The sequence below is a fragment of the Pseudopipra pipra genome, chromosome 6 (genome assembly GCF_036250125.1).
Source record: "Pseudopipra pipra isolate bDixPip1 chromosome 6, bDixPip1.hap1, whole genome shotgun sequence".
Taxonomy (NCBI): domain Eukaryota; kingdom Metazoa; phylum Chordata; class Aves; order Passeriformes; family Pipridae; genus Pseudopipra; species Pseudopipra pipra.
The window spans coordinates 36,277,818-36,290,684 of record NC_087554.1 but is presented as its reverse complement, the minus strand read 5'-3'; the positions used below and the strand labels follow the sequence as shown (position 1 = coordinate 36,290,684).

At 35.1% G+C, this 12,867-nt stretch overlaps 1 long non-coding RNA gene across 1 annotated transcript; it reads left to right on the top strand.

Moving 5' to 3' along the window:
• Window positions 1-6,844: 6,844 nt before the first annotated feature.
• Window positions 6,845-10,185, top strand: LOC135416793 (uncharacterized). Its single transcript, XR_010431728.1, has 2 exons — window positions 6,845-6,931; window positions 9,867-10,185. It is a non-coding gene; the product is annotated as an uncharacterized LOC135416793 (long non-coding RNA).
• The last annotated feature ends 2,682 nt before the right edge of the window (window positions 10,186-12,867 follow it).

Genomic DNA, 12,867 nt, shown 5'->3' with positions numbered 1-12,867 from the left:
GCTCTTACATTACAACAGAGAAGGATGGATTATTGGTTTTTCAATTTGCATCAGGCATATTAATTGCAGAGTAGGATTTTCACATAAAATATCAACGTACTGGAACAAACTGTTAATGTACCAGAATACGAACACTTACATTCATTTCTTGAGATTTAAAAGCAATCTTATTTTTCATATATCTTAATAGCATTTTTTTTAGTCTTTAATGAGAACAACGTAACCAATGTTTTCTGAAAGCCTTAATTATCTTAAGTTTTAATAGTGCTTTCCTAGTCATTGTACTGGCAAAAAATACAGTAAGCCATTAGGGAAAGAAAATAATTTACAGGCTATGAAAAAACTTCAGAGCAGCTGTTAAGAAACATGCCATGGAAGATCAACTTTATCTTGTACTAGCAACCAAGGAAACATTGAATTCAAGTTTTACTTGTTTAGGGTTTTTTGTTTGTGGGTTTGTTTGGTTTTTGTTTATTTTGTCGTAAGGGGTGTTTTTTGTTTGTCTGTAGCTTTTTTTTAGTTTTTGTTTGTGTGTTTGTTTGGCTGTTGTCTTTCCCTGGTAGGAGAGATGCTTAGACTAAGTGTACTTGGAAGTGAAGTATAGCTGGGAATTTGCAAGGGGTTATTAATGGCATAGAATGTAAGTTTATGGTTTACCAGATTTGTTTGAATTGCACACACAGAATCCAAGATTTTTTTTAAATAGGTATTAATAATACAAAACAATTTTGCTGTATAAAAAGAAAATGTAATTCTTTAAGAGCAGGTAAGTAAAGAGTTATGATTCTTAACAGTACAAAGGGGGTTTTTACAACCATTATCTTGTTATTTATACATCTGAGCAAGTACATATCTTCTCATTCATTTTCAAATACTAGGCTATTACTACTTAAAAAGATGTAAATTAATTCCTTCTTTGTTTATGCTGTTTTGTTTTATGACTGCTCTGTTTCAAACTACTCATCTTTATTGGGCATTCAATTTTTTTTCCCTGTTCTTAAAAACAGCAAATGAATGCAAGTCCTACTTTTAAAGCCAAATAGAAAGAGAAAAATATTTGAGTTTTCATGTCACAGCTGCAGGCTGTGAATTATCCCACTAGGGAAGAGTAGAAATACCATCCACATAATCCAACAAGAGGTTTGATTCATTTTGTATCTGAAGCAATCATTGTGATCTTACAAAGCTGAAATGAGTTTCCTTTGCAATCTTCACAGGAGAAAAAAAAAAGAGAGAGTATCATCCTTAGTAGTTCAAAGCAAGATTCCACTTTTTAATTTATTTTTACTCTTATTTCTCATTTTTAATTTTCCTCCTTAGTTTACCACTATGTAGCAACTAATTTGACTTTACACATAATAATGGAATTGAATTTGAGATGGGATGTAAAGAAGAGCCAAGCAATATCTTCCCAGCCCTATCAATCCCACATAAACTTGTGACGAGTGATTTAGTGTAGAGTATGAGAACCAGACCTAACAAACTTTGCCTGTTTTTAAGGCTCCTAATTGTTCCAGTGCAGTCAGAAAAACTTCATATCTCACAGACAGGGGTGTTAATTGCCATCTGTTTAAGATCCCAGTGGAAGCACCTGCCTAGGGTACTGTCTAAATATGCAGGACTCAACTCTGTATGCATAGCCACTCTTTATGTAGCTTCCTACAGATCATCAATAGTGAATAATGAAGAGAGAGATATTAAATTCTGCCTTTTAGATTCTTTACTCAAGGCTGTAGGGAGGTTTTTTCCTCTTGGGATCCTAATTCTTGAATTTTCCCTTGAAGAGCTTTAAAGTACTCAGGATCTTTTTTTTTTTTTTTTTTTAAAAAAATGATCTGGATTAATTCAGCTGATTAAAGCTGAATTTAAAAGTTCAGCTACTGACAGATGAAATGATGACTGCAGTAAAAGTCTTCTGATTGCAGTACTTGTCTAGAAACAGTTCTTTTTACTGCCTCAAAATATTCATACATTTGTTGTCCATTCCTTCACACAATGATGTAGTTACAAGGTTGTGTTTATTAGGGCAAGAGAACAGAAGGGAAAAAGGTAAGAAGATGGAAGGGAGGGCGGGACAAAGAAAGAAAGGTAGTTAGTTTGAATTTTCTTGAAGAAGAAGGTGGAATTAAATATATATTTTTAGCAGTTGGTCTAAGTGATCTTTGTAGGTCCCTTCCAACTGGGACTGTTCTGTTCCATATCTCCAGTGGACATCTTGGACATGAGATTACTGTTTTTATTCTACATGAAGTGGAAATGGCAATGATATGTTTAATATGTATGAACAGGTACACTTTGAGAACGTTTTCCAGGATAAAACTCTGATCTGAGTTGGAAAACTGTATGAACAATTTCAGGATACTGACCAATTTTAGGGCTGGGTGATGTAGTAATCTTCTCCGTTCCCTCAAGAAGTTATAAGGATGTAGAAGAGCTCATCTCTTAATCTGATTTTACAATTTTTCATCATAAAAAAATCATAGATTTCAAATGTTGCTAGTAAGAAAAGATTTGAACTAAATAAAACACTAAATTTTATTGTAATTACATTTTACTTTGAAATAGTAAAAGTTGTCTGAAATTTCAATACTTTTTTGTTGCAATCTTTCTCTACATTTAAACTGAGATTTAAACTCAAGTTATATTATATATGGTTCTGAATCTTTAGTCTGAATCTAAATATACTTAAAATCATGAATGTTTCAAAATTGAAACCTCCATCATTGCTTATTCGAGTGATAGCATAAATATGGCTGAGAATTCAATGAACTCACACAGATTTTGCTAAGAACAGTTAAGTTCTGAAGAGATAAAGGCAGTATATTAAATAGCCTTAGACATATGTAGTGATCTTGTAGTAACCATTGTTTTAAGCTTCTATAAGGAAAAATATAAAACTGAAAAAATATATGTCAGCTCAACACTTTTCAGTTTACTCATAAATCATAGCCTTAGCTGTATTTCGTTATGTATATTAAGGAGCTGTAATCTCTGGAAAACCTGCCAGGCATTGCCAGTGAACTCACACTAACAGGCATCCTAAATAAAAAAGGAACCTGAATACAGGGGAAATAACTGTTCTGAGCGCTTTGGCATGGTTTTCGTTGCCTGGGAAACCTCTTCTTTGTCTCTACGTGTTCAGAATGGCTGCCTCATTAGACACTGAACCTGATCATCACTTTACACTACCAAGAAAAGAAAAGGGGGAAAAGCTAAGAGTTCCACAAATCTTTAGGAAAATGCCAAGAATGAATAGGGATAATCTTAGATAAATTTATGTGTAATTATAATCATAATTACATTCTGGAAGCATAAATTTGCCCAGGCTGCTTCATTCCACATTTATCTGCAGGTGAAGGTGAGCAAATCTGGATTATCTTTCACTGAAGCAAAATAAAAATAAAAAAGCAATGTGAACCACAAACTGATCTGCTGCATATTTTATCTAAAATACTACTTTCAAATATTGCAAAATATCTATTTAATAAGGTCATTCAGCTTATTTAACTGTTTGAGACATTTTTTTAATGTTGCTGCAGCAGATTTTATTCGTGGAGTCAGATACATAAAATGTCAGGGAAAACCTACAGAGGTGCATTTATTACTCTGATCATAAAGAGGAGTGGTGAAAAAATAGTAAGACTGTGAAAATATATAGTGACAAGAAGAGTTACTTTATGTTTACTACTAAGTCTTAATCAAGATACTAAAAACAGCACCACATAAACATCTGAAGTGCAGCAGAACCAGATGCAGTTTCAAGGGCATTACTCATTGGTACTATAACTATGAACCCAAGGTCCCTCAGGAGCTCAGCTCCTAACCTTGGCTGACGAGAAAAGCCTTTGAAAACAGAGCTAGAGCTTAACCTCCACTCTCTGTGGTTTATAAATATCAACAAAGGCAAGGGATTTTAAAGTCCCAACAACTCTGTTCTCTGAGATGAAAAATAAAATCCAAATTACAGATGAAACAGTTAAGAAATGCCTAACTCTTCTACCCATATTTGTCAAGAGGGAAAGTAACCCAGCTAGACAATTTTTTCTTCTTTTTTTCAACTGTACTAGATGTGAAACTGAGTATTTAAGTGCAAAAGCAAGAGAGTGCCTGACCAGGTGGTCTGAGATTAGATGGTTACTTTACAAGAATATAAAGAAATTACATGAACTACATTTACATGTACCTGCAGCCATTTTCCTTCTTATTCAGTGATAAACTATGCTGAATCTCTGACATTGGCTAAGTAACAGAATTCAAATTAATATATATATTTTTTTAAAGAATGCCTTTCATATAATAAACATTTCAGTGATTTTTTTTCCCCTTCTTTGGGATAACATTATTAAAACAGGATTTGCAGACTACAGCTAGAAGAAAAGAAAAGAAATGGCTGAGTGTAATCACCTATCCACTACACAGCAAGAACACACACACGGTTGCTTTCCTTGGAAAGTAGTTCTTTATAGTTCCACAGTAAAATGTTCTCAAAATTTAAAGAAAGTTGAGTCACTAATAAGAAATGATTTTTCCAGATAAATACTCTTTGAAGTGGGCCTGATGTGCAGGGTTTGAAGCAACTACTCTTTGTACTACTGACTAAATAAATTTTGGTAAATATAGGAAAATGGTTCCTCTTGGTTTCTCTTTTGAGCAAATACACACAAGGACACCAAGGTTTAAAAAAGAATATTAAAAACATGGTCGGAATCTTAAAGAATAAATGTGTCAACATGATTGTCTGAGAGAAAAGGTAATTAATTAAAATATACATTTATAACTGGGTAGTAGTTATTATAATCACTCAGCTTTGTTATAATAGTCTAACTGAAGCAGACTGGCAACTCTAGGACTTCAGTGTGAGGTACATTTCAAAGTCCTATTTATGTTCTGAGCTACCAAGTACCAGATTTTTTCTTGAATTAGTTTCTACTGACTCAATTTCTTGATTGCATTAACAGACCTAAAATGCAAAGTCTTGTGTCTCTTAATTTTTGAAGAGGAATTTAGAAAAAATACTGAAGAGATTTCAGTAACTTACTGATCTCTCAATGCAGAAAAAGAAAAATATTTAAGAAAAAATATGTGTACTTTTCAGTCTCAAATATTTTTAGAAATATAAGACATACTTTCTTACACAAAAGCACAAAAATAAGGAAGGGAGATTCAAATGCAACTTTTGATCTAGCATAATTTTAAGCTTTAAAATTACTTTTAGCCTTCATATGAATTTGTTGGTAGTATCTAAGTGCTAGAAACTGCACAAATTGCAGTGCTTTTATGGCTCAGGGCCTTGCTTTAAAGAAGGGCCTTGCTTCTTTCTATGCACTTTGTAAAATTTCCACAAAAACTGTATATATCAGTGCATCAAAAATAATTTCCTTTTCAAGGTACCAAACATTTCCCACTCCTTTATTTTACATACAGTTTTGTGATACCCAATGAAGCAGTCTTATCAAAGTTTAATCCCTTTAAATATTACACACCTAGTATGCAGGTCCTAGGGTAGAAATGGATGCACAATCGCCATCATCATCGAATCAGAAACTTCCAGAACTAAAAATATAAGCAGTTCTAGTTGGATGTAGAAGACCACGAAGGAAAAATGCACCTGTACGGACTGCAAAAAAATGTTAGAAGTCTCTACACAAAAGTCCCTAAGTTATCACTAATGTGAGCAATGATGTAACTCCTAGGTAATTCAAGGCACATACAGGAAAAGGAATGACATTGCTTGTTTAAGGTATTTATGGAAATGACACAAAAGAAAAGCACAGGTCTCCCACCTTAGCTGGTGTTATAAGAACATGGTGAGTACCTGTGTTTCTTTTTTGTGGTTTTGTTGTCTCTTGAAAAGCCACCTTTAAAAGTGCATGCACATCTTCTTGCTAAGATACTTGTATTAACAGGTAGAGTCAGTGATGGGAATCTTAGAGTTTGTATTTGAGTCCAGTGAGAAAGTTGCAGTCTGTTGTCTCTCTGCTCTGCATCCCTATTTGTTGAAAATAACCAGCTAAGTCACTTTCTCAAAGCTGGAAAGATAATTCAGAAACATAAACTAGAAATTTGGCTCCTAATTTTTGATTATCCTACCAGAGCTCCAAAATGACACCCTCTGAATACTTGGAACGTAACTTCACTTTTGAAAGGAAACATTCCTATCAGTCAATTGATATTTTTAAACACCATATTGTCACTGCAAAATGGAAATCACTGACGACTCACACAAATTTGGTACTGGCAGAGCTGTAAAAGTATCCTCTCTAAGTGTTAAGCCTTGGGATATAGTGTTCATGCAGTCTAACAGCAGTTCTTGTCTCAGTATAAGATACATGAAAAATCTAGAATGCACTTCAGGGATTATTTTTAGTTTTTCTTTTCTATCTCTCTATGCCTTTGAAATTATCTCTGAAACAACAGTACTGCATGCATATTTGTGACTCTTATTGCAGGTGTATTCAAGAGTATTTGAAAGGATGCAAAAAGACACTTTCCCTTCTGCGTTGAAAATTTTAGCTTTACTTGCATTGACATTGCAGGTGAAAGCCAAGAAGTAATTTAAAAAAAATTAACCTGTTGGTAGCAACCTACTGTTGTCAGTCTTATTCCCAATCACACGGAGGCAGAAAGTAGCCCTGACACTTCTATGGCTGCTCCAGCCCATTGTAAACAGGAGGTGGCAGTTCTAGTCTTTGATCCAATATGCTGCAGTGTTATAAAACGTCAGTAACTAGCTGGGGAAGACATTTCCACAATACGCAAGCTAAATAGCTTTTCCAAGGCTAGCAGGAGCTGCTTCCCCTTTAATCCCATTTTGTAGGAAGCTAAAAAGTGTCACAGAGAGAAAAAAAAGAAAATGCAATTGAGCAGCTTTCTGACAGCTCAGTATTGGTACTGTGATAGAGATTCTGAGGCTATCTGCACTGCATCCAAGGTTTGGTTTTTTTGTTGTTGTTGTTGTTTGGTTGGGTTTTTTGGTTTGTTTTTTTTTTTTTTTTTGGTTGTTTTTTGTTTTTGTTTTTGTTTTTGTTTTTTTTTTTGAGTGTGCAACCACATAAAAATTGACTTTTAGGGCTTTTGTGGAAACAAAATCCTCCCTATTCATCTTGTGCTCTGCCTCATGCATTAGCTTCACAAATCTTTCTTATCACAGAAAATGCTTTTATTCTATCATATTTAAATTCTGCTTAAAACTAAATCAATAGACCTCTCTCCCAGTATCTGACAGGTGAAATCTGGCAGGAGTGGATCTAAAATCCAATGCAGCCTGTTCAGCAGGTCATAATTTTTTAATTTCTGATGCTTTTCTGAGATATCCTTGAATTGCTAAGAAGACATTGCTTTATCATTAAAATAACTTCAGGATGAAACCTCCTCTGTTGACTTTAGTTATGGAAATGAGAGTCTAAAACCACATGTTAAGGAATCTTATGACAGTAAAGCCGAAGAGCAAAGTAGAGCCATTTTCTTTCACCACAGAAAGAAAATGGGAGGTAAGAGGGTATGAAGAATGCAGTCTGGTATCTAAGAGAAACAATACAACCAGCGTTGTATTTACTGCTTTTTAATCCAGCTCTATGTCTGATCACAAAAAATGTCAGGAATCCCAGCAAAAATATATTGCACAGTCGTATTGAGAATTTTATAGATGGGCTGGAAACTAGGTGGAGATGAGAACTACTGAAAGCACTTGACATTCAGAATCATGCAGAGCAGCACATATCTGCAAGATGATAGTCTCCATGAAGTTGTCTAATGTAATTGCCAAACAACACCCTTTCTTAGGAAGAGTCTTGGGATGCTTCATTTTGATCAAATAACTTTTACCCTTCTGCTGTTCCATTTACATCATCTCTGTAAGTAACTTCTCTGAGTAGAATAACTGCTTCGTATTGCAGTGTGTGAAACTAGGACATAATGTCATAGCCATAGATAACAAAATATCCAACTGTTCCCATCCTGTCATCCAGTGGGAACTCCTGTAGTCAGAGATTCAGCAGTGTACATCAATCTTCACAGGGTTATAGAGGACATCTCTAACTCAATTCCCTTACATCCTCACAATGGAGTATGTCCAATTGCAGAAAGATAAGACACAAGCCTGATATTGTTAATCAGACAGGCAGATCCTCTGACATGTTTTACAACAGGAAGAGAATCCAGATCATTTCTTGTAGCTATGGAAGGGAAGGAGAATGATAAAGGCAGTACTGAACTAAAGAAGAAATCTGTTTATAATTGTAGAAGTACTGTGGAGGCAGAAAAGTAGTACAGATGTATTGACACATATCATTCTCCCAGGATCTTTCTGAGAGATTTAGGGATCATTTAAGGTGTTTGGACACAATGCAATTCTTACAGTTCAATTATTGTGTATCAGCTGAGCCATGGTGACTGTCCCTAGGAGCGCCTTATGGCCAAAATCAGGTGTAGAACACTACTTACCCTTTTTTACTTTCTAACCTAGCTATGGGTAATGACATCACATTACTGAGCACTAGAGTAGCATGGATGAACAGGCTAGTGGTTCTTCTGACGTATTGTACCTCAAGCTTTGTTAATCTATGTTTCATTTAAGTATTTTCCAAAAAAAAATATTAAGGCAGGGAAAAATCAGCACCGCATATCCTAATTTAATGGGACATTTGGCAAACCAAACCTCTCACACAGAAGAAGATCTCATGGTAAGAGCTAAGAGGCTGTGCAAAGATTCACAGATGTTCTGGGTATAAAACAGAAAAAGAAAAAGAGTATGACCCAGGTTCCTAAACTTCTGTTTTAAGCAGAGGTAGGTACCTTCCTGTCTGCTACAAAGATCCATCTATTTAATGTTTGAATTTTATTACATTAAGACATTTTCATAGTCTCCCTCTATCCATTAAAAATAAGAGTAACCCCCGATTGCACCACTCATAAGAACAGCATTTACTTGTCACATGGAAGGGATTTGTAGCCAGAAATTGCATTTAATTTCCCTGTGTATATGAAAAATCCAGATGTCACGGAGCAATTTGAGAGATTTTTTTTCCAGTTACTCCACTAAAAATTGTATCACTTCTGCATAACTCTCTCAAATTTTCTGGGACTAGAATCTCCATGAATCCCTATGTTGCATATCCCTGACAAGTGCCTTGAAGAGCAACCTTGAAGAGTTAGTCTTTTTTTCTCCTCTTTCCCATACTAATATAAGGACATCTCTATCTCTGAACAACCTTCACCTTAGAAGACCAATTAGAGTTTGGGGGACCATGGAGACCAGGCCTCAGATTCCTGCAATGTTAGAATTGGTTGCTGATTGCACACATAGAAGTTCCATGGTGACATGCAGGCAGCTGCACAACTCAGCTGTGTTTTGGGCAGACAAACGCAATCAGCCCTCCTATCAAGAGGGGAGAGAGTTGCCTATCCTGTAAATCATATTTTGAATGTTTCACAAGGTCTAGCAGCAGTTATGACAGCTATGTAGCCTTGTAGATGTCCCCTAAGAAAGGAGGACAGATGAGACAGAATGGAAACTGAGGCAAACAGAGAGCAATGTGGTTGCTGAAAGGCAGTTCAGAGATTGCAAAGTAATGTGGTATCTATGCCATTCTGAAATAAGATTTATAAAGCTCTTTTTTCAAAAGGTATGTAAACTGTCCTGATAGTTTCAGTGAGATTACTGAGGAATAAACTTAAATGTGTGGTTAGGTACCTCGAATAAGAGACAGAATACAACATATGAACTCCACTAGATTTTTAAAAGGTTCAAAAGAACTTAGAAAGACATAAAAAGACTTAGACACACAAAAAAGTTGCTGAAATTTAAAAAGCCATTCTAGGTCAGCTGAGACACTCTAACTGTTCATGTGAATTCTCTTTCATTGCAGATGTCACTAAATCAAATTATTGCAATTTTGCAAAAGCAAAATCCCACACATTGACAGGAGAGGAGAGAGGAGGAGAGAAGATGAAAATGATGAGGAAGAGAGAGATGCAGAGGGAAGGGAAGAAGGAAGCTACCCACCATCGAGAACCAAATAATTGAGAAAAAATCAAATATAAAATCATGGCTTCTGGAAGCAGAGGGACAGTACTTGTAGACATGTGAAAAATACTAACTTAAACAAAAAAAGGAAAAGTGGCACAGAATTCCAGGGGGTGAAAGTTGGATAATCTCATTAAAAAAAGTACATTTTTAATTTCTGACTTCTTACCAACTCAGTATTTGTAAAATGTAACTGATTTTACCCGAGATTTTATCCCTCCACATTAGATATGAAAATTTCTGTCTTCATTTACTCATTTCACTAGGTTTCTCCTAGAATTTCATACATGGCAAGCAGATATGTCCAATAAGTAATTAGAGACATTTTCTTCTGCAAAAACATTAAAAAGTTTTTTTTTTCTTTTTTTTTTTTTCCTTTTCTTTCTCTAAACCACATGGAGTTGTAGAATCATTAAGATTGGAAAAGACCTCTTAAATCATTGAGTCCAACCACTAGCCTGGGACTGCCATGTTCACCACTAAATCATGTCTTCAACTGCCACATCTACACATCTTTTTAATACTTCCAGGGATGGTGATTCCACCACTGCCCTGGGCAGTCTATTCCAATGCCTGAGCATCCTTTCAGTGAAGAAATTTTTCCTAAGATCCAACCTAAACTTCCTCTGTCTCAACATGAGGCCATTTCCTCTTGTCAGCAGCTGCCTGGGAGAAGAGGCCGACCCGCAACTTGCTGCAACTTCCTTTCATGTAGTTGTAGAAAGTGATAAGGTCTCCCTTGAGCCATTTTTTCTCAGGCTAAACATCCCCAGCTCTGTCAGCTTCTCTCCATAAAATTTCTTGTCCAGACCCCTCACGAGCTCTGTTGCCCCTCTCTGGACATGCTCTTGCACCTTGATGTCTTTCTCGTAGTAAGAGGCCCACAGCTGAACACAGGATTCGAGGTGTGGCCTCACCAGTGCCCAGTACAGGGGGACGATCACTGTCCTGGTTCTGCTGGCCACACTTTTTCTGATACAATCCGGGACACAACTGGGCTAATGTGTGTATAGATGGATATCCTCCTCCACTGTCTCTTTGGTCTTGCCAGTAGCATTCTTATGTTTGTCACCAATTTTGTTTCATGGAAGTTAAACTGTTTCATTAGTTATGACTCATAATCATACCAATTGCTGCTCAATTTCATCTATTCTCACTTAAATATCAGTTTTTGTCTGCTGCTGAGATATCAAATACCTTTTATTCCCCGGATATCACAGTAAAAATTGAAACTGCCTTTCCTTACTTCTATCAAGAGAAGATATCAAAGTTGTGGTTTTGTACTGTTTCACCTCTCAATTCTTCATGCAGTTTCTAACTATCCTAATTTTGTTTCTTTCCTATGAAGGGTTTTATGAATTGTTTTGCTAAATAAATGAGATCATTGTCTAAATTAAATTGGGCTAAACATTTAATCAATATAATGATAAAATGTGTGTTTTAAGCACAAGTTATTCTTCATAGAAACAGTTGGGTTTCCTGTCTAAAAACAAATTCATAGGTACCAAGTTTGTGAAAAACCAAGGAAAATGGATTCCTGCAAGTAACTGGAAGTCTTGCAGACTGTTATTTGCATAGATGTAGTGTTGGTAGCAGCGACTTATTTCCCCTGTAAAATATAATAAGAAAAGAGAACAAATCTTTAGTGGTGTATCTACTTTCCTCAGTCATTTATCACTAGCATCAAAACCTCATAAATATGGTGAGAGACACAGAGTAATTCTTATATTTCAGAAAAGGTCAATCAAAAAATAGATATGGTAAAAAAAGTCCAGTCAGTAAATAATCTTATAAGCCTAAACATTGCACTCATTCTTTTCGAGTCACTCATTAGTCATCTACAGTGCCCTCAATGACATTTTTAATGTATTATTTCAAAATTCTTTCTTTTTTCTTGAGAAGGGAAATATTTTCAGCTTGCAAAGCTCCATCTATAGTCAAGGTCTGGTTCACCATAAATGAGCAATTTCCCAGTCAACAAGAAACTACTGTGACAGGAACTTTAATAATACCTTTGAATATCTACTTACCCATTTAATTTTTTTGAAGAGACTTACAGTTTTATGGGGAAATACTTGAGGAACAAAAATGAAAAGGAAAGAAGATGTCAGAAAGGTTATTTTGTGGCTAAAACTGGTTGAATTATTATTGTTCAATATTTCGTCTTTTAAATTACTACTTAAAACTACAATCTTGAGCTCATTGTTTTGGTTACAATAGAAAGAGCTACGTCTTTGTATAACAGGTCATTCCTTTAAGGGTAAAATTTTTGAAGATGGTTAAAGGACTTAGGTAGCACTTTGAACTTGTAAGACACTAGTTGCCTTTCGGGTATTGTGTAACATTTCTGGAAATAGCTTAAATGTCCATGTAATTTTTTGAGTTTCCTCCCTCTGCACTTGATCTCCAACAAACATTAAGAAGTCTAGTATAAGCATCTAATGTTAAAGTTTGTCCTTTATGAATATACTGTTCAATGTGTTCCTTTCATTCTGCATTGAAACTATTCACATTGAATTAATTCAGCTATTGAATGTATTGTAATAAGTTGTTGAAGAGATTTATTCTTCTTTATAATCTAAGAATTTAAAAATCTTAATTTTGATAAACTTTTAAATTACTTTCAAAATGTTTGCATCAATGAGTAGTTTATCCTATTTAAACTAACCATTTGGCTATAATATTATTCATAGGATATATTTGATGTATTCATATTTTATCCATTCACACAGGAGATCTGCTCTTCAGATGTTTGATGGCAGTTTTACAAGGACTCTAATGACAAATATCCAAATATAAATGATTAATAAATCAGTTATGCAGTTTCAGAAAAATAATCTGCT